The sequence below is a fragment of the Bombina bombina genome, chromosome 3, assembly GCF_027579735.1.
Source record: "Bombina bombina isolate aBomBom1 chromosome 3, aBomBom1.pri, whole genome shotgun sequence".
Taxonomy (NCBI): Eukaryota; Metazoa; Chordata; class Amphibia; order Anura; family Bombinatoridae; genus Bombina; species Bombina bombina.
The window spans coordinates 149,079,216-149,103,186 of NC_069501.1; positions in this window are offsets into that span (position 1 = coordinate 149,079,216).

The window sequence follows — 23,971 nt, forward strand, 5'->3', positions numbered from 1 at the left end:
AGTGATAACTCTCACAGTCCGCTGCTCATCGCCCCGCGGCTTTTTGACAGCTTTATTTGATAACTTAGGCGAACGTATTCAAGGTCCACGGCGGCGAAGGTAGGCGAGCTTAGGCGGACGTATTGGGCCGGCGAAGCCAGAAAAGTAGACGGCTTGATAACTACCCCCCCATATGTCTTGTCTTTACAAGGGTGGGCGGCCCTAGAAGAGATTTGTAGTGAGCAGTCAGGGGCTTGTATAGTTGTTGGTTAGTTTTCCACCTGATCTCCCAGGTGGTGGGGGCCCTGATCTTGTCGGTCAGGAATCCCCATGCCTTCATAAGGGATCTAAGTCTCGTGAGATCAAATTCTAGTTGACGAGGGATGTCATACCTAGCTATCATGTCTTGGTTTGAGAGAAGGTTTTCGTTAAGGAAAAGTCTCCCAAGGAGACAATCTCATGGGTCCTCCAGAGGGTAAGCCTGACATTAGGCAGTTCCCGTAGGAGTGACAAAACTGGATGAATTGGGGGACGGATGTGGGGCTATCAATTGGTTGTGCCTCAGTTGGAACCAAGCTGTTTGACAGCCTTTGATAAGTTGATTTGAGACAGGTATTCGTTCAGCTAAATGTTGGGGGACCCATAATAGGTCTGAGAGATCAATGTATGCCGGAAGGGAAGCTTGTTCTAGCTCCCTAGTAGGGAGTAGGTCAGGTCCCCACGCTGAGACATGTGAAAGCATGGCCGCCTGATAGTATAGTTGAACGTTAGGTAGGCCCAGTCCACCTCTGGTTACTGGGGCCTGCAACGTGGCTGCCGCTACTCTCGGCCGCTTGCCTTCCCAAACATATGAATTGAATAAGGTTTGGAAACCGCGTAAGATCCGTTCCGGGACTGAAATGGGGATACACCTCATAATGTAGGTTAATTTGGGGAGGATCATCATTTTAAGGGCAGCTATTCTGCCCATCCATGAGATTTCCTCGTATTTCTTAGACTTCAACTTAGAGTCTACCCTCTGTAGTAGAGTTGCGTAGTTCTCCTGTATCACTATGTCCTTTACATGGGACAGGAATACCCCTAAGTGTCTGATCCCGATCGTAGACCACTTGAATGAATAAGACCTCCTAAGACGTCTCTGTTCCGTCTCCCCAACGAGTATCGTGTAGGCCTCCGTTTTAATTTAATATTATTTTATAACATCAAAATTATTATAAACTAGAATAGCATTATATTTTATTGAAATTAATAGCGTTGTTGATAAATTTTAATGACCTCTAATCACAAATTTAATTTAAAAATGAATTAATTAAGTTTCATATGAACTGAGGCATATTTCACACAATGCTTACATGTAAAGAATCAAAAATTAAATTATTACATTTTTCTATGTTTACATGAACTTAAACTTTATTTCTGGTCTTTAATATAATTGACATTAGTTTTTAAAAAGACCAGCATGTTATGTTCACACATTACTCTTCAGTTATAAGGAGTAATATAAATAAGCATATTGAATCCATTAATACTTTAAAAACACACACTATTTTTAGTTTATCAATTGATATAGCACCTCCAAAACAAAAAATATATAATTATTTTTATAATTTAGAATATTGAAAGATTTGTTTATTGATATGTAATATGATGAAGGGAAAATATAAAAAAATAAACATAGCCATATATACAGGCATGGACACACAACAACTTACAAAAATACCAATAGATACACACACACAAAAATATAAAGACACTCTAACACTAATACATTCTTATAGCCACATACACATTCACACACACAAATATATACACACACATATATATACTGTAGATACAGTATATACAACCATACACATACATAAACATTTATACAAGTACACATACATACACATATACACACATACCTACATCGGCACAAACACACACTCTTACATGTACTCATACACTTACACACATATATAACTACACACACAAAAACACACACATACATTGACAGATTCACAAAGACTTACAATTACACACGCATACATATGCACATACAGAGAAACAGACACACACACATATACACATGTATACATACACACACATACATATACACACTCATAGATACAGAAACATATAAAATTATAAACATTCGATTTCCAACATACATTCACACACACACCTCTATGGGGGGTAGTTATCAAGCCGTCAACCTCAAATACGCTGGAATTCCGCAGCGTATTTGTGGCGAGGCTTATTCGCCTTAGTTATCAAAGGCTACAGACCGGCAAAAGTAGAATTTTGTGACATAAACTTCGATCCGCCGGACTCAGTCCGAAACAGATCGATTCTTACGTCACTCCAGATGTTCCGCACACAAGTGCGGCACAATCTGACTACTTTTGCTAGTTATCAAAAAACTAGCAGGTACGCTCGGCACTTTTACGGCCCAGCGTACCTGGTTTTCAATCCGCCACCCTGGAGGCGGCGGATCCCATAGGAATCAATGGGAGTCTGACCATAGCGAAAGTACAAGTTCGCTGCTGCCAGACATCCCATTGATTTCTATGGGAGCTGTCTACACCTAACACCCTAACATGTACCCCGAGTCTAAACACCTCTAATCCCCCCCCCTACACCGCCGCAACTAAATAAAATGATTAACCCCTAAACCGCTGCTCCCGGAGCCCACCGCAAGCTACTCTATACCTATTAACCCCTAAACCGCCGCTCCCTGACCCTGCCGCAACCTATATTAAATTTATTAACCCCTATCCTGCCCCCCCTACACCGTCGCCACCTATAATAAATGTATTAACCCCTATCCTGTCCCCCACTACACCGCCGCCACTGTAATAAAATTATTAACCCCTAAACCTAAGTCTAACACTAACCCTAACACCCCCCTAACTTAAATATTAATTAAATAAATCTAAATAATATTTCTATTATTAACTAAGTTAATCCGATTTAAAACTAAATACTTACCTATAAAATAAACCCTAATATAGCTACAATATAAATAATAATTATATTGTAGCTATCTTAGGATTTATTCTTATTTTACAGGCACCTTTAATTTATTTTAACTAGGTACAATAGCTATTAAATAGTTATTAACTATTTAATAGCTTACCTAGCTAAAATAAAGAGAAATTTACCTGTAAAATAAAAACTAACCTAAGTTACAATTACACCTAACACTACACTACACTTAAATATATTATTCCTATTTAAAACTAAATACTTACCTGTAAAATAAACCCTAAGATAGCTACAATATAATTAATAATTACATTGTAGCTATCTTAGGATTTATATTTATTTTACAGGTAACTTTGTATTTATTTTAGCTAGTTAGAATAGTTATTAAATAGTTATTAACTATTTAATAACTACCTAGCTAAAAGAAATACAAAATTACCTGTAAAATAAATCCTAAATTAAGTTACAATTAAACCTAACACTACACTATCATTAAATAAATTAAATAAACTACCTACAAATAACTACAATTAAATACAATTACATAAACTAACTAAAGTACAAAAAATAAAAAAAGCTAAGTTACAAAAAATAAAAAAAATAAGTTACAAACATTTTAAAAAATATTACAACAATTTTAAGCTACTTACACCTAATCTAATAAAATAACAAACCCCCCCAAAATAAAAAAATGCCCTACCCTATTCTACATTAAAAAGTTCAAAGCTCTTTTACCTTACCAGCCCTTAAAAGGGCCTTTTGTGGGGGCATGCCCCAAAGAGTTCAGCTCTTTTGCCTGTAAAAGAAAAATACAACCCCCCCAACATAAAAAAAAACATATAATACCCCCCCCAACATTAAAACCCACCACCCACATACCCCTAATCTAACCCAAACCCCCCTTAAAATAACCTAACACTAATCCCCTGAAGATCATCCTACCTTTAGTCGTCTTCACTCAGCCGAGCCACCGATGGAACTGAAGAGGACATCCGGACCGGCAGAAGTGATCATCCAAGGGGCTCTGAAGAAATCTTCCATCCGATGAAGTGATCCTCCAAGCGGCGCTGAAGAAATCTTCCATCCGGGCGATGTCATCTTCCAAGAGGCGCTGAAGAAGTCTTCTATCCGGACGAGGTCATCTTCGAAGCCGGGTCTTGAATCTTCATCCCGCCGACGCGGAACATCCTTCTTTCCCGACGGACTACCGACGAATGAAGGCTCCTTTAAGGGACGTCATCCAAGATGGCGTCCCTTCAATTCCGATTGGCTGATAGGATTCTATCAGCCAATCGGAATTAAGGTAGGAAAATTCTGATTCAGATTCAAGTTCAATCCGATTGGCTGACACAATCAGCCAATCAGATTGAGCTCGCATTCTATTGGCTGATCGGAACAGCCAATAGAATGTGAACTCAATCTGATTGGCTGATTGGATCAGCCAATCGGATTGAACTTTAATCTGATTGGCTGATTCCATCAGCCAATCAGAATATTCCTACCTTAATTCCGATTGGCTGGGAAGTCATCAGTGAAGATGGATGGATCCGCGCTGGAGGTCTTGAAGATCAGCCGGTCGTCAACGGATTGAAGAACATAGAAGATGCGGCTTCGATGAAGATGTTTGCCGGTCCAGATGTCCTCTTCTGCCTGCTTGGATCAAGACTTCAGCCGGAGGATGGACGTCACTCTTCAGCCCCCGCTTGGGCTTGGATCAAGATTTAGGAGGCTTGGATCAAGACTTCGGTGGACGGATCGGTGAACCTGGCATGGTGAAGATAAGGTAGGAAGATCTTCAGGGGCTTAGTGTTAGGTTTATTTAAGGGGGTTTGGGTTAGATTAGGGGTATGTGGGTGGTGGGTTGTAATGTTGGGGGGGTATTATATGTTTTTTTTTACAGGCAAAAGAGCTGAATTCTTTAGGGCATGCCCCGCAAAAGAGCTTTGAACTTTTTTAATTTAGAATAGGGTAGGGCATTTTTTTATTTTGGGGGTCTTTGTTATTTTATTAGGGGGCTTAGAGTAGGTGTAATTAGTTTAAAATTGTTGTAATATTTTTCTAATGTTTGTAAATATTTTTTTATTTTTGTAACTTAGTTCTTTTTTATTTTTTGTACTTTAGTTAGTTTATTTAATTGTAGTTATTTGTAGATATTGTATTTAATTAATTTATTGATAGTGTAGTGTTAGGTTTAATTGTAGATAATTGTAGGTATTTTATTTAATTAATTTATTGATAGTGTAGTGTTAGGTTTAATTGTAACTTAGATAACAAAAATCATAAAAGGAAAACCAAATAAAGTTCTGAATCAAGGATGTGTCTGTGTCCTCTGGATGAGTTTTTCAGCTTGTTAGCATTCCTCAGTGAGATCCCATAAAAAAGGAAACAGAAAATTGCAACATAGTGTGAATCTGTAATGGCACTTTGAGGAAGTAGTTGTTTTGTAACAAATGACTACTCACATTTGTTGGAGCTTTCCACTAAGCTCAAGGATATGCGCACTCCCACTTTATACTGATGGGAAAACAGTACACTAGGCAAAACTTGGATACAAATTTATTTTAAAATATATAAAAGCGTCACATAAGCCTTGATAACACCACAATGTAAGGGTACAAAAGCAGATATGCTGTAACAAATGCTTCAAATCGCCAAACTTGCAAAGAGGTAAATGGATCAGCAGGAGTGTGACCGCTGAAACCAAAACCTTTTTAGTAGCAAGACAATAGCGCTAGGCCCCCAGGTGTCCTGGCTAGTGTAGAGACGCAATAAAACTCAATATAGAACAGTTCAGTTCCGACTTACGTTTCGCTGGTGTGCTTTGTCAAGGAATGTTAGTGCGCATGTTTTATTGCGTCTCTACACTAGCCAGGACACCTGGGGGCCTAGCGCTATTGTCTTGCTACTAAAAAGGTTTTGGTTTCAGCGGTCACACTCCTGCTGATCCATTTACCTCTTTGCAAGTTTGGCAATTTGAAGCATTTGTTACAGCATATCTGCTTTTGTACCCTTACATTGTGGTGTCATCAAGGCTTATGTGACGCTTTTATATATTTTAAAATAAATTTGTATCCAAGTTTTGCCTAGTGTACCGTTTTCCCATCAGTATAAAGTGGGAGTGCGCATATCCTTGAGCTTAGTGGAAAGCTCCAACAAATGTGAGTAGTCATTTGTTACAAAACAACTACTTCCTCAAAGTGCCATTACAGATTCACACTATGTTGCAATTTTCTGTTTCCTTTTTTATGGGATCTCACTGAGGAATGCTAACAAGCTGAAAAACTCATCCAGAGGACACAGACATATCCTTGATTCAGAACTTTATTTGGTTTTCCTTTTATGATTTTTGTTATCACATTTATTTCACATTTTTTTCTTTGTGATATTCGGTATATTTATTGTAATTTAATTGTAACTTAGGTTAGGATTTATTTTACAGGTAATTTTGTAACTATTTTAGCTATTAAATAGTTATTAACTATTTAATAGCTATTGTACCTGGTTAAAATAGATACAAAGTTGGCTGTAAAATAAATATTAATCCTAAAATAGCTACAATATAATTATAATTTATATTGTAGCTATATTAGGATTCATTTTACAGGTAAGTATTTAGCTTTAAATAGGAATAATTTATTTAATAAGAGTTAATTTATTTTGTTAGATTTAAATTATATTTAAATTAGGGGGGTGTTAGTGTTAGGGTTAGACTTAGCTTTAGGGGTTAATCCATTTATTAGAGTAGCGGCGAGATCCGGTCGGCAGATTAGGGGTTAATTATTGTAGGTAGCTGGCGGCGACGTTGTGGGGGGCAGATTAGGGGTTAATAAATATAATATAGGGGTCAGCGGTGTTAGGGGCAGCAGATTAGGGGTACATAACTATAATGTATGTTGCGGCGGTGTACGGAGCGGCAGATTAGGGGTTAAAAAAAATATGCAGGTGTCAGTGATAGCGGGGGCGGCAGATTAGGGGTTAATAAATATTATGTAGGTGTTGGCGGTGTTAGGGGCAGCAGATTAGGGGTACATAGGGATAACGTAGCTGGCGACGGTGTACGGAGCGGCAGATTAGGGGTTAAAAAAATATAATAGAGAGGCGGCGATGTGGGGGGACCTCGGTTTAGGGGTACATAGGTAGTTTATGGGTGTTAGTGTACTTTAGAGCACAGTAGTTAAGAGCTTTATAAACCGGCGTTAGCCCAGAAAGCTCTTAACTACTGACTTTTTTCTGCAGCTGGAGTTTTGTCGTTAGATTTCTAACGCTCACTTCAGCCACGACTCTAAATACCGGCGTTAGAAAGATCCCATTGAAAAGATAGGATACGCAAATGGCGTAGGGGGATCTGCGGTATGGAAAAGTCGCGGCTGCAAAGTGAGCGTTAGACCCTTTCCTGACTGACTCCAAATACCAGCGGGCGGTAAAAACCAGCGTTAGGAGCCTCTAACGCTGGTTTTGACGGCTACCGCCCAACTCTAAATCTAGGCCTAAATAAACCTATTAACCACTAAACCGCTGTCCCCCACATCGCCAACACTAACTAAACCTATTAACCCCTAAACCGCTGCCCCCACATTGCAACAACCTAAATTAAACTATATTAACCCCCTAAACCTAACACCCCCTAACTTTAACATAATTAAAATAGACTTAAATTAAAGTTACAATTATTAACTAACTACCTATTTAAAAATAAATACAAACTTACCTGTGAAATAAAATAATACCTAAGCTAGCTACAATATAACTTATTACTAACTACCTAGTTAAAATTCAAATCAACCAATAGGAATGAGAGCTGCTTAAATCCTATTGGCTGATTTTAACATCCAATAGGATTTAACCAGCTCTCATTCCTATTGGCTGATTTGAATTTTTCAGCCAATAGGAAAGCAACGTTACCCAAATATTAAAGGGGTACCTTGCATTTAATCTTCAATGTGCATCAGTCGATAGCATGAAGAGGACCTACACGTCAGACAGATGGAACTCCGCCTGGACCTCCGCCTCCACGCATTCACCGACCACTCCACCTCCGCTGGGATAAAGATAGAAGATGCCAGTCCCATGATGAATACAGATGGATGGATACAGATGGAGCCGCCTGGATGAAGATGCTTTGCTGCTGGGATGAAGATCTTTCGCCGGTCTTCAGCAACTGTGAGTACCGATTTTGGGGTTAGTGTTAGGTATTTTTTTTACTTTTTGGCGTGTTTTTTTTTTAGATTAGGGCTTTTTTTTTTAATGGGCGGAAAAAGAGCTGAATGCTACAAATGCCCTTTTCAGGGCAATGGGTAGATTAGGTTTTTTTTAGTTAGTTTTTTTTTATTTTGTGGGTGTGGGGTTGGGGGTTTGTTGTAATTTTTTTTATCAAAAGAGCTGTTAACTTTAGTGCAATGCCCTACAAAAGACCATTTTAAGGGCCCTTGGTAGTTTATTATAGATTAGGTTTTTTTATTTTGGGTTTTTTTTTAAATGGGGTATTAGAATATGAATCTGTAATAATGGCATGATCTGAATTCAGATATGGTCTGGAAGGGGTAAATATATGGGATATCACTGTAGAACTCAGCTGAATGGTCAAGAAGGGGTTAACTCCTCATTCAGATACTGGAATATAGAGAGATCACATTACCAGACCCTGTCTGCTAATTATGACCAGCTGGTGTGAGTGGAAATATATATAGAGACCCTTTGACCAGATGCTCTTCCCTCCCCCGAGCGCATGGCAACGCTGAAACCAAATACCTGGACATGACAAAAAGGGGACTTGTATATGAGTGACATCATCATTATGGGAGGGTTGAAAGACTTACAATAAAACCCATCAACACAGATGGTTTGCTCTCTTTTCTTTGGGATTTTGCTCTGATAAACATCACGTGAGTACTTCTTGCTGACACATATAATTACTGCACACCATACATACTCTCACATTAGGATGGGCAACTGTATTAGTGTAATATTGACCTTTAGTTCAGTGCTGTGTATTTATAAGTGATCTGCATTTGTGTAATTATATTTAAGCTGCATATTGTAATAATGTTTAATTAGCCTCATTGTAATAAAAGTGTTGTATTGCTGAAGCACGACTTGTGAGTTAATGACCATACAAGTAGTTTAATTAAGATAGTGATTGTGTGTTAATATTTTATAGTGGGTATAATAATTCATAAGGGATTATTAAGAGGAATATTAGCATTTCACTAGAGTATAGCAAACAGACACTAAGGATCAGTCGAACCGGATGCAGAGAAAATCATATCGCCCAGGACGTGAATCTGATTTGCTGGCAGTCTGAAGACACTTGATAGTGTGAGTATGGAATTAATTGTTAAATATGCAGAATGTAGCACAGTTAAACCTGATATTGATGAGAATACTGACATAGTTAAATGACTGATAGATTTATGGTTGCAATGTGAGAATGAAAATAAGCTTATTGATAAAAAAAGCTTTTGTTTAACAAAACAAAAATCTAAATTACAAAATTGTATGAAACTGTTGTTAGCAATCAAAGACCAAATGAATAGAGCAATCTTTGAACATTCTCCCCCAATAGCCATGATAACAGAGATCAATTGTAACACATTGAATGGGAACTGTGCCATGTGTGGTGTAAATGCAGAATATATTAATACTTTAGAAGAAAATTATGACGCAAGAGGCCAACTTATAGCTTCATTGAGACAGGGGCTTGCAAATTTAACCCCTGTTGCAGTATTAAATAAGGAGAATCCAGGGGCGTGGCCTAACCGAGCTCTAAGATGGAGGCTTAGGTGAAGAGCTCCGTGCAGTCAGGACATATACATAGGCATTATTGTGTAATAAAATGTGAAATAATGATCATATGGGCAAGGAGAGATCATCTAAAAGCTAACTCACGCTTTAATTTGCCCTGATAACAACAAGGGGTACAGTTTAGACTCAGCCAGGGAGCTGAGGAATTAGACAAGTGGCAGTGACACAACCTGCAGGGAAACCAGAGGTAACGGAGCGGACAAAACTCCTCAGGCACTCAGACATATCTACTGTGCACCAGCGGCACAAGACAGAAGCCCGGAGGCTACTACCTGACTGGGGGAGGCAGTGAAAAGCGCACAGGACTATTGATCCGCCATTACCATGTGGGGGAAGAGCTCCGCACCACCTCACTGAGCTGTCGGAAGACAGAGACGCTACTCACCTTATTATAATCACAGGAAAGGCCTGGCGAAGAGATGCAGACAGGCATCTGTAAGTAAAAATAATTATTGAAGTCATGCAGGGGTTGTGTAGTGGTGGCTAATGACAAACCAGTGATGCAGCTAAAATAAAGGTGCGCAACAGGGGTTAATTCGGAACGGTAGGTTCACTTAATAGGCATACAGTGTGATGAGCAGGAACCATCAAACATATTAATATTACTGTAATATTACTGAAAGATTGAGAGGGGCTATATTGAAGGGGTCCCAACACAGGCCACAGGAATAAAGGCCCATCCAGTTATTGATTCACAGAAGTGATAGGAAGTGGGGGTTGAGAACTGTACTGCAATCCAGAACAACATATGTGGGGGGTTTTTGGCTGCAAGGAAGATAATTAGACACTGCGACATATCTGCTATCTATAAGTAAATTGAATCACTCCCCCCCTTCCCTCCTCCCTTGTTACACCTGGTGGGACAAAAAACAAATAAAAGCATGGATATACCATGTCGGCCAGAAAACAAAACAAAATAGATAGACCCCCCAAAACAACACCTGTGGACCCTTTTTTAAAACATCAAGAGCAAACAAGATTCCTGAAACTATGGAATCAGAGACAGAAGAGGAGGAGGTTGGGGAGTCTTCTGATTCAATTCCCGCAGAGCAAATCCCTGTCACAAAAGCAGACTTGCAATCATTAGTCTCCAAGAAAGACATTGACACGAATTTTGAAAAATTGTGGAACAAGATAGATAAACTTCATTCTTCAGTAACTGCAAGCTTAAAAGAAATAAAAGACGACATCACAGAAATTGGCAACAGGGTAGATACCCTGGAAACTAATCAAGACAAATTGTCTGAGGACATCTCCACTCTCTCAAAATCTTATAACTCCCAACAGCAAGAAATTCAGGATCTCCAAGAAAAAGTGGAAGACCTGGAGAACAGGTCTAGGAGATGCAACCTACGTCTTAAGGGGATCCCGGAATCAATCCTGAATAAGGACTTAAATTCTTACCTCCTACAGTTGTTTTGTGCAATTACAGGTGATAACACAGAAGACTCCTTTCAAATAGAGAGAGCTCACAGAGCCCTCAGGGCCAAACCCAAAGATGACTTACCGCCCAGAGATATCATTATCAAATTTTTACGTTTCCCTGAGAAAGAAAGAATCCTACAGGCAGCACGCCAAAATCCCACTTTCAAATTCCAGGGGAACGTGATACAGTTTCATCAGGACCTTTGTTTGCACACCCTACAACGCTGCAATACACTAAGACCACTCACAACCCTCCTTAGGAAAAACCAAATACCATATAGATGGGGATTCCCATTCGCCTTGATAGTGATGAAAGAAGGCAGATCCATCAGCATCAGATCGCTTGAGGAAGTGCCCTCGGGGTGCAATCTACGAGGCTTGGATATACCAGACGTCTCCAACACCAGTCCACCAACAAAATCATTAGTCTCTGGGGAACCTAGGGGCTCCCCTCTCAAGAGCAAATGGACAAAGATTCCTAAAGGGGGCAAGAAACCTAAAACTTAAAGCTCATAACATCAGCTGCACAGAGGGCATTAGATTTGTCTTTAAAATGCTGACCACAATATAAGGCTTCCCGTCGAGGGAATCTTTCGGAAGGACTAGAGTCTTTCAATTCCTCATAGGGGAGTTGCATATGCTCACAAACTGGTGTTACTTATATCCTTTTCTTTAAGGTTTTTCCTGTTCCTTTGCTCCTTGATTATATGTAAGGGGCATAATCACTAATGCCTAGATTTAGAGTACTGAGGCCAAAGGGGTGCGTTAGCTACGCGTGCTTTTTTCCCCCCGCACCTTTTAAATACCGCTGGTATTTAGAGTTCACAGAATGGCTGGGTTTTCAGTGCGTTAGGCTCCAAAAAGGGAGCGTAGAGCATAATTTAACGCCACTGCAACTCTAGATACCAGCGGTGCTTACGGACGCGGCCAGCTTAAAAAACGTGCTTGTGCACGATTCCCCCATAGAAAACAATGGGGCCATTTGAGCTGAAAAAAACCTAACACCTGCAAAAAAGCCGCGTTCAGCTCCTAACGCAGCCCCATAGTTTTCTATGGGGAAACACTTCCTACGTCTGCACCTAACACCCTAACATGTACCCCGAGTCTAAACACCCCTAACCTTACACTTATTAACCCCTAATCTGCCGCCCCCGCTATCGCTGACACCTGCATATTTTTTTTAACCCCTAATCTGCCGCTCCGTAAACCGCCGCTACCGACATTATCCCTATGTACCGCTAATCTGCTGCCCCTAACACCTCCGACCCCTATATTATATTTATTAACCCCTAATCTGCCCCCCTCAACGTCGCCTCCACCTGCCTACACTTATTAACCCTTAATCTGCCGAGCAGACCGCACAGCTACTATAATAAAGTTATTAACCCCTAATCCGCCTCACTCCTGCCTCAATAACCCTATAATAAATAGTATTAACCCCTAATCTGCCCTCCCTAACATCGCCGACACCTAACTTCAATTATTAACCCCTAATCTGCCGACCAAATCTCGCCGCTACTGTAATAAATGGATTAACCCCTAAAGCTAAGTCTAACCCTAACCCTAACACCCCCCTAAGTTAAATATAATTTAAATCTAACGAAATAAATTAAGTCTTATTAAATAAATTATTCCTATTTAAATCTAAATACTTACCTGTAAAATAAACCCTAATATAGCTACAATATAAATTATAATTATATTATAGCTATTTTAGGATTTATATTTATTTTACAGGTAACTTTGTATTTATTTTAACCAGGTAAAATAGCTATTAAATAGTTAAGAACTATTTAATAGCTAAAATAGTTAAAATAATTACAAATTTACCTGTAAAATAAATCCTAACCTAAGTTACAATTAAACCTAACACTACACTATCAATAAATAAATTAAATAAAATACCTACAATTATCTACAATTAAACCTAACACTACACTATCAATAAATTAATTAAATACAATATCTACAAATAAATACAATTAAATAAACTAACTAAAGTACAAAAAATAAAAAAGAACTAAGTTACAAAAAATAAAAAAATATTTACAAACATTAGAAAAATATTACAACAATTTTAAACTAATTACACCTACTCTAAGCCCCCTAATAAAATAACAAAGCCCCCAAAATAAAAAAATGCCCTACCCTATTCTAAATTACAAAAGTTCAAAGCTCTTTTACCTTACCAGCCCTGAACAGGGCCATTTGCGGGGCATGCCCCAAAGAATTCAGCTCTTTTGCCTGTAAAAAAAAACATACAATACCCCCCCCCAACATTACAACCCACCACCCACATAACCCTAATCTAACCCAAACCCCCTTTAAATAAACCTAACACTAAGCCCCTGAAGATCTTCTTACCTTATCTTCACCTCGCCGGGTATCACAACCGATCGGTCCTGGCTCCTAAATCTTCATCCAACCCAAGCGGGGGCTGGTGATCCATAATCCTGCCGCTGAAGAGGTCCAGAAGAGGCTCCAAAGTCTTCATCCTATCCGGGAAGAAGAGGCGATCCAGACCGGCAACCATCTTGATCCAAGCGGCATCTTCTATCTTCATCCGATGAGGAACGGCTCCATCGTGAAGACCTCCAGCGCGGATCAATCTTCTTCCTCCGATGTCCAACTGAAGAATGACGGTTCCTTTAAGGGACGTCATCCAAGATGGCGTCCCTCGAATTCCGATTGGCTGATAGGATTCTATCAGCCAATCGGAATTAAGGTAGGAAAATTCTGATTGGCTGATGGAATCAGCCAATCAGAATCAAGTTCAATCCGATTGGCTGATCCGATCAGCCAATCAGATTGAGCTCGCATTCTATTGGCTGGTCAGAACAGCCAATAGAATGCGAGCTCAATCTGATTGGCTGATTGGATCAGCTAATCGGATTGAACTTGATTCTGATTGGCTGATTCCATCAGCCAATCAGAATTTTCCTACCTTAATTCCGATTGGCTGATAGAATCCTATCAGCCAATTGGAATTCGAGGGACGCCATCTTGGATGACATCCCTTAAAGGAACCGTCATTCTTCAGTTGGACGTCGGAGGAAGATGGTTGCCGGTCTGGATCGCCTCTTCTTCCCGGATAGGATGAAGACTTTGGAGCCTCTTCTGGACCTCTTCAGCCGCAGGATTATGGATCGCCAGCCCCCGCTTGGGTTGGATGAAGATTTAGGAGCCAGGACCGATCGGTGGTGATACCCGGCGAGGTGAAGATAAGGTAAGAAGATCTTCAGGGGCTTAGTGTTAGGTTTATTTAAGGGGGGTTTGGGTTAGATTAGGGGTATGTCGGTGGTGGGTTGTAATGTTGGGGGGGGTATTGTATGTTTTTTTTTACAGGCAAAAGAGCTGAATTCTTTGGGGCATGCCCCGCAAATGGCCCTTTTCAGGGCTGGTAAGGTAAAAGAGCTTTGAACTTTTGTAATTTAGAATAGGGTAGGGCATTTTTTTATTTTGGGGGTCTTTGTTATTTTATTAGGTGGCTTAGAGTAATTGTAATTAGTTTAAAATTTTTGTAATATTTTTCTAATGTTTGTAAATATTTTTTTATTTTTTTTAACTTAGTTCTTTTTTATTTTTTGTACTTTAGTTAGTTTATTTAATTGTATTTATTTGTAGATATTGTATTTAATTAATTTATTGCTAGTGTAGTGTTAGGTTTAATTGTAACTTAGGTTAGGAATTATTTTACAGGTAATTTTGTAATTATTTTAACTAGGTAGCTATTAAATAGTTCTTAACTATTTAATAGCTATTGTACCTGGTTAAAATAATTACAAAGTTGTCTGTAAAATAAATATTAATCCTAAAATAGCTAAGATATAATTATAATTTATATTGTAGCTATATTAGGATTTATTTTACAGGTAAGTATTTAGATTTAAATAGGAATAATTTATTTAATAAGACTTAATTTATTTCGTTAGATAAAAATTATATTTAATTTAGGGGGGTGTTAGTGTTAGGGTTAGAATTAGCTTAAGGGGTTAAACAATTTATTAGAGTAGCGGTGAGCTCCGATCGGCAGATTAGGGGTTAATACTTGAAGTTAGCTGTCGGCGATGTTAGGGAGGGCAGATTAGGGGTTAATACTATTTATTATAGGGTTATTGAGGCGGGAGTGAGGCGGATTAGGGGTTAATACATTTATTATACTAGCGGTGAGCTCCGGTCGGCAGATTAGGGGTTAATAATTGTAGGTAAGTGGCGGCGACGTTGTGGGGGGCAGATTAGGGGTTAATAAATATAATATAGGGGTCGGCGGTGTTAGGGGCAGCAGATTAGGGGTACATAAGGATAACGTAGGTGGCGGTCGGCAGAATAGGGGTTAAAAAAATTTAATTGAGTGGCGGTGATGTGGGGGGACCTCGGTTTAGGGGTACATAGGTAGTTTATGGGTGTTAGTGTACTTTAGAGCACAGTAGTTAAGAGCTTTATAAACCGGCGTTAGCCCAGAAAGCTCTTAACTACTGACTTTTTTCTGCGGCTGGAGTTTTGTCGTTAGATTTCTAACGCTCACTTCAGCCACGACTCTAAATACCAGCGTTAGAAAGATCCCATTGAAAAGATAGGATACGCAAATGACGTAAGGGGATCTGCGGTATGGAAAAGTCGCGGCTGGAAAGTGAGCGTTAGACCCTTTAATGACTGGCTCCAAATACCAGAGGGCGGTAAAAACCAGCGTTAGGAGCCTCTAACGCTGGTTTTCACGGCTACCGCCCAACTCTAAATCTAGGCCTAAGAAAGTTAGTTAGTAATACTGTATAGTTATTAAGTACTTGATAGATTATACTTAATGCTTTTTGTTGCAATAGAGCTGTCATTTAGTCCTACTGACTGCCCACCACACCTTTCCTCTTCTTTTCTTCCTCTTCTCTACCCTTTTCTGTTCCTTGTCTTCCTAGCCTTCCTTAGACATTCTTTTACTCTCCTATACTCTCTCTAGGAGGGGATGAAATTAAGGTACAGGAATATCTATGCGTTTTGGTTCATGTTTATATTTATTTTTGTGTTTAATGTTGTTAAGTTTAAATATAAAACAAGAGGTTACGCTCATTTCAAATCATGCACTATCACAGATTATGCAGTTTTTTCAATGCTTGCCTTTCTCTGTCGGGGAGACTGTGTGGTCTCTTTTGATGGAGGCAATAGGATTCAAAGGATAAGTGGCTCTTCCGTTACCCCTCCTCCTGAGGCTTTTCTGAGACAGCAGGTGAGTGGAGTTTTCACTACTGACAGTAGCATAGAACATTCCCGACACACCACAGGATGACTCTCCCCAACATTAATTTACTGTCACTCAATGTAAGGGGCCTGCACTCAGACATTAAGAGACGTACAGCTCTCACACAATATAGAAATTTACATGCCAACATTGTGTATCTACAAGAGACTCATTTTGTTAGCTCCTCCGTCCCCAAATATTGGTCAAGAGACTACACTTAGCATTATCATGCCACATCAAACACAAAGAAACGGGGGCCTAGATTTAGAGTTTGGCGGTAGCCGTGAAAACCAGCGTTAGAGGCTCCTAACGCTGGTTTTAGGCTACTGCCGGTATTTGGAGTCAGTCAGGAAAGGGTCTAACGCTCACTTTTCAGCCGTGACTTTTCCATACCGCAGATCCCCTTACGTCAATTGCATATCCTATCTTTTCAATGGGATCTTTCTAACTCCGGTATTTAGAGTCGTGTCTGAATTGAGCGTTAGAAATCTAACGACAAAACTCCAGCCACAGAAAAAAGTCAGTAGTTAAGAGCTTTCTGGGCTAACGCCGGTTCATAAAGCTCTTAACTACTGTGCTCTAAAGTACACTAACACCCATAAACTACCTATGTACCCCTAAACCGAGGCCCCCCCACATCGCCGCCACTCTATAAAAAATTTTAACCCCTAATCTTCCGCTCCGTACACTGCCGCCAACTACGTTATCCCTATGTACCCCTAATCTGCTGCCGCCGACCCCTATATTATATTTATTAACCCCTAATCTGCCGCCCCCGCTATCGCTGACCCCTGCATATTATTATTAACCCCTAATCTGCCGTCCGCATGCTGCCGCCAGCTACATTATAGCTATGTACCCCTAATCTGCTGCCCCTAACACCGCCGACCCCTATATTATATTTATTAACCCCTAATCTGCCCCCCTCAACGTCGCCTCCACCTGCCTACACTTATTAACCCCTAATCTGCCGACCAGACCACACCGCTACTATAATAAAGTTATTAACCCCTAATCCGCCTCACTCCCGCCTCAATAACCCTATAATAAATAGTATTAACCCCTAATCTGCCCTCCCTAATATCGCCGACACCTAACTTCAAGTATTAACCCCTAATCTGCCGATCGGAGCTCACCGCTACTCTAATAAATTTTTTAACCCCTAAAGCTAATTTTAACCCTAACCCTATATCAGGTTCCTTGGTTATTTGAATCTCAACTGCAGAGTCTAAATAAATTATATTTGTTTCACAACTGAAGTACAGGCTATTATATCAGCATAGACTGTTTTATTCAGGGTGATTTTTATAAGGAAGGGCAGTAAGTCTTTATATGGTTATATATTATTGTTATACCATATAAATATTTAGAGGCTGAAAGTAAGTATTAGTATTAATAACAACTTTTGACATTAGTTGTGCTCAAACCCAAATGAGAGAGATAGTGTTCATTGTAATAAGCACTGAAGCATGAGAGATGTGAGACACACAGACTGCAGCTGCTGACAGGGGCGTGACCTGCTGCGAGACACAGCACACAGAATAATGCTTGCAGCGTGGATATCTGAACACAGACCAGTGATTGCAATAGGTGCTGTGAGACACGCTGAGTTGTAAGGATCTGTATGGCGAGCTGAGATGAATGAAGCTGTGTGACGTCACGTAAAGTCCGTTACTGTCCGGTATGAGAATGTATCAAAGAAAGTTCATATAATTAAATGAAACATACGTTGCAAACATAGTAATATCTGAGAGACAAAGTCAATTTAGATAAGTTCAAGAGAAAACATGAAATTTGTAATTAGCCGTTACTTAAGGCATCCAAGGTAAATTAGATTTGATACAAATACCGTAGCGGTAGTAGGTAGAATCCTCCTGTTGGAAATTAAATAGCAATTCCTGTAGAGATGTGGAGTTGAAATAAATTAATACTTCTTGGAATAGCAAACTTCAGGATGAATGAGACTAGTTGTTATTAGTCCCTTTATGAGACCAAACTGCAGCTGGTATTTGTAATCCCAAATGTTAAAGTAGTAGAAGTAAATCTTCTTTTGATAAGTATATAGCTTATAAGAAACAGAGCACTGGTTTCAGCAAACAATACTCAACAACTAAGCACTTGTTTGGGGCGGGGTGATGCCTTAAGTACAGGTGAGGAAGGTGAGTTGAGGCAAAAAATAAAAGCAGGACTGGAATCCTTACAGATCCCCCCCTCAAGCAAGCCGACCACGGGTTGAAATTTAGGTCTACTTGGATAGCGTCTATGGAAACGAGCAATAAGCTTCGGAGCATTAATGTGTGCATGAGGTTCCCAAGTGTCATCCTCTGGGGCGAACCCTTTCCATCGGACCAGATACTGTAATTCTCCATTATAATGTCTTGAGTCCAAAAGATCATAAACTTCATAGACATCAGTGCCCAATTGAAGAGGAGAAGGGGGTAGAAGAGGTACATCAGGCTTATCTCCCAAGTAGGGTTTCAATAATGATACATGGAAAGTTGGGTGGATGGGTAAAGAATCAGGTAGGTCAAGCCGGACGGCATTTTCATTGATGATGTGTAGAATTCTGAATGGGCCAAGGAACAACCCAGCCAATTTTTTACTTGGTAAGTGCATTTTAATGTTTTTGGAAGATAACCAAACATAGTCCCCTATGGAATATTTCGGAGAAGCTCTACGACGTAAATCATAAAATTTCTTCTGAGAAGCCTGAGCTTGTTTGATGTTATCACGTAAGTGTAGGAAATTTTCAGCTATGTTTTGTGTTAACACATCAACAGATGGTGAGTCATGTGTAGAGGTCGTTTGGATAGTGAATCTTGGATTAAAACCATAATTGGCGAAAAAGGGAGAGTAATTTGTAGTGCTGTTAATGGTATTATTGTAGGCAAATTCAGCCATAGAGAGAAAAGAAGTCCATTTATTTTGATGATATGAGCAATAGCAACGTAGATATTGCTCAAGCCACTGATTGAGTCTCTCAGTTTGGCCGTTAGTCTGAGGGTGGAAGGCTGTGCTTAACCTTTGATTGATTTGGAGTGCTTTAGTGAGTGCTTTCCAGAAGTGTGAGGTGAATTGGGTTCCTCTATCAGTAGTTAAAATGGAGGGTAACCCGTGGTATCGTACAATGTGGTTTAGAAATAAGTATGCTGTTTCAATGGAAGTGGGTAACTTGTGATAAGGAATAAAATGTGCCATTTTAGTAAAATGATCTGTAACAACTAAAATGGTAGTTTGTCCAGAACTAGGTGGTAAATCAACTATAAAATCCATTCCCAAATGAGACCAAGGAGATTCCGGTACTTCCAGAGGAATTAAATAGCCATAGGGAGGTCTCCTTTCTGGTTTTGATACTGTACAGGTTGTACAATGTTGTATATATTCCTTTATACTGGTTTTCATCGATGGCCACCAGTAACTTCTGGAGATGAGCTCATGTGTACGTTTGATACCTGGATGACCAATTAGTGGAGGGTCATGATGTTCTTTGATTATTTTCTGTCTGAAACGTTCTGGAATATATAGTTTAGAACCATGAAAGTAAAAACCATTCTGGAGGCTTAGGCTATCTAGTAGGGTTTGGTCTTCTGAAGATAGATCAGATTGGTATTCCTTATCCTGTTGAGATAAGATAGCAAGGAATCGAGTAGGGGGAAGAATGCTAGTAGGAGAGTCTTCTTGTATAGGTCTTGAATCTCGTCGAGAGAGTGCATCTGCCTTCCCATTTTTTGATCCCGGCCTGTACATGATTTGAAAATTGAAATGACTAAAGTAGAGACTCCATCTCACTTGACGTCCAGATAAAGTTTTGTTATTTTGTAGATATTCCAAATTCCGGTGATCCGTGTAAATCACTATAGGTAGGGAGGTACCTTCAAGAAGATGTCTCCAGAATTCAAAGGCTCTTTTAATGGCTAGAAGTTCCTTGTCCCCAATGGAATAATTGATCTCTGCTGAAGTCATAATTTTTGAATAGAACCCAACTGGGTGTAGTGGTTCTGTAGGAGACTGTCTTTGGGAGAGGACAGCGCCAAGAGCATAATCTGAAGAATCCACCTCTAGGGTATATTGAAGGTTTGGATCAGGATATTTCAGAATGGGAGCAGATGAAAAGGAATTCTTCAGGAAGCTGAACGCATCATCCTGTTCTTTAGTCCACTGGAAAGAGCAATTAGCACTAGTTAATTTAGTCAGAGGTTTTGCAATTTTTGAGAAATTGCGAATGAACTTTCTGTAATAGTTACTGAAGCCAAGAAACTTTTGTAGTTCTTTCCGTGTTGAAGGTGTGGGCCATGATTTTACTGCTTCCACTTTGTTATCTTGCATTTGAATCCCATTTGGGCTGATGGAGTAACCCAGGAACTCTATTTTGTTGGTGTGGAAAATACATTTTTCCAATTTGGCGTATAGCCGATGGACTTGGAGTCTTGCTAAAACCCAACTAACATGTTTGATATGTTCTTCTAGATTTGTGGAATAGATTAGAATGTCATCTAGGTAGACAACAACACATGTGTCAAGGAGATCATGGAAAATGTCATTAATAAAGAACTGGAAAGTTGCGGGTGCGTTAGTTAAGCCGAAGGGCATAACTAGATATTCAAACAACCCATACCTAGTTCTAAAAGTGGTAAGCCACTCATCCCCCTCTCGGATACGCACTAAATTGTACGCCCCTCTCAAATCTAATTTAGTAAAAATCTGAGCATGCCTGAGTCTTTCTATGAGTTCAGGAATGAGGGGGAGAGGGTATCGGTTTTTTATGGTTATTTTGTTCAATTGTCTGAAGTCAATGATAGGCCGAAGAGATTGGTCTTTGTTCCGCACAAAAAACATTCCTGCATTCATCTAGGTAAGTCTTTAGATGATCCAGTTCTGGTTGACAAAGTGGGTATAAATGTCCAATAGGTGGTGTGGTTCCGGGTTTCAGTTCAATTCAGTTCATTCTGTGTGGGGGAAGGGTATCTGCTTCCCTCTTACTGAAGACTTCAGAGAACTGCTTGTACATTTCTGGTATCAGAGTTTCTGATGTGGAGGATAAACTGTGGAAAAAGGTTTTATGGCAAGTCTGTTGACAGAAATCAGAATTTAATTGAACATTTAAGGATTTCCAATTAATATCAGGTTCGTGTAGCTGTAACCAAGCTAGCCCAAGTACTATTGGGAATAATGGAGAAGTGATTACATCAAAAGTGAGATGTTCATGATGTGTTTTTAATGTGGTGACAGAGAGCGGGATGGTGTGATGTGTAATTGGCCCTGATGATATCTCAGAGCCATCAACCACACGAAGGAAAATAGGAGACAACTTTTTTATCAATGGTATTTTATTTTTTGAAACCAGAGAACTGTCAATGTAGTTTCCTTGTGCTCCTGTATCCAAGATGGCTGGAATGGTCAATTGCTTATTTGCCCACTGTAGAGAAAGAAGTAAAGAACAATGAAGAGGGTTGTTATGCTTTGACTGGAGAGAAAGATTGGTATGGTACTTACTCTTCTTGTTCTGTGGCAAAGAGGGGCAATCCTTTAAAGTATGAGATGAGGATGCGCAATACATGCAGAGGCCTCTAGTCTTCCTTCTGATGCGTTCTTCAGGAGTTAGAGGTCCTCTAATAAAACTTATATCCATTGCTTCAGCACCAGTTGAACCAGTATGAGGACTGTTAGAAGTGGGATGGTTTAGAACCTTATCCTTCTTGTAAACTATTTCAGGGTATTGACGTTCAAATCTTCTTTCACGTAATCTCCTATCAATTTGCCTGCTGAGCTTCATAAGGCCTTCCAATGTTTCAGGTAACTCAGTTCGGGCTAATTCATCTTTTACTGCGTCAGAGAGTCCAAGCCTGAACTGGTTTTTTAAAGCAATGGCGTTCCATTGAGAGTCAATAGAATATTGCTTGAATTCTGTTATGTAACATTCAACAGGTTTGATACCTTGTTTTAAGTTCCTCATCTTTTTCTCAGCAGTATACTGTAGGTTAGAATCATAGTATAATTCATCCATGATATCCAGAAAAGATGAAAAAGATGAGAGAACAGCATTATTTGTCTCAAAGAGAGTGTCTGCCCAAATGTGAGGTTCACCTCTTAAATAGCTTATCATTGTAAGGACTTTAACCCTATCATTTGGGTATGTTCTAGGTTTAAGGGTGAAATTAAGCAGACAAGCATTTTTAAATTGACGGTATAAATTCCTATCTCCATTGAAAAAATCTGGAGGTGCAATAAATGGTTCTGACAGATTGTCAGGAAGGCTCTGTTTAGTAGAGACAGTGTCTTTTATTACTTTTCTTAAAGTTTCATTTTCTAATTGTAACTCTCTAAAGGCTTGACTAAGTTGGTCAACTCTTTGTGTTAAATTATAAACAATTTGAGGAAGCTCTGCTGGATCCATTATTTATGGCTTAGTTGTTATATCAGGTTCCTTGGTTATTTGAATCTCAACTGCAGAGTCTAAATAAATTATATTTGTTTCACAACTGAAGTACAGGCTATTATATCAGCATAGACTGTTTTATTCAGGGTGATTTTTATAAGGAAGGGCAGTAAGTCTTTATATGGTTATATATTATTGTTATACCATATAAATATTTAGAGGCTGAAAGTAAGTATTAGTATTAATAACAACTTTTGACATTAGTTGTGCTCAAACCCAAATGAGAGAGATAGTGTTCATTGTAATAAGCACTGAAGCATGAGAGATGTGAGACACACAGACTGCAGCTGCTGACAGGGGCGTGACCTGCTGCGAGACACAGCACACAGAATAATGCTTGCAGCGTGGATATCTGAACACAGACCAGTGATTGCAATAGGTGCTGTGAGACACGCTGAGTTGTAAGGAGCTGTATGGCGAGCTGAGATGAATGAAGCTGTGTGACGTCACGTAAAGTCCGTTACTGTCCGGTATGAGAATGTATCAAAGAAAGTTCATATAATTAAATGAAACATACGTTGCAAACATAGTAATATCTGAGAGACAAAGTCAATTTAGATAAGTTCAAGAGAAAACATGAAATTTGTAATTAGCCGTTACTTAAGGCATCCAAGGTAAATTAGATTTGATACAAATACCGTAGCGGTAGTAGGTAGAATCCTCCTGTTGGAAATTAAGTAACAATTCCTGTAGAGATGTGGAGTTGAAATAAATTAATACTTCTTGGAATAGCAAACTTCAGGATGAATGAGACTAGTTGTTATTAGTCCCTTTATGAGACCAAACTGCAGCTGGTATTTGTAATCCCAAATGTTAAAGTAGTAGAAGTAAATCTTCTTTTGATAAGTATATAGCTTATAAGAAACAGAGCACTGGTTTCAGCAAACAATACTCAACAACTAAGCACTTGTTTGGGGCGGGGTGATGCCTTAAGTACAGGTGAGGAAGGTGAGTTGAGGCAAAAAATAAAAGCAGGACTGGAATCCTTACACCCTAACACCCCCCTAAGTTAAATATAATTTTATTCTAACGAAATAAATTAACTCTTATTAAATAAATTATTCCTATTTAAATCTAAATACTTACCTGTAAAATAAACCCTAATATAGCTACAACATAAATTATAATTATAT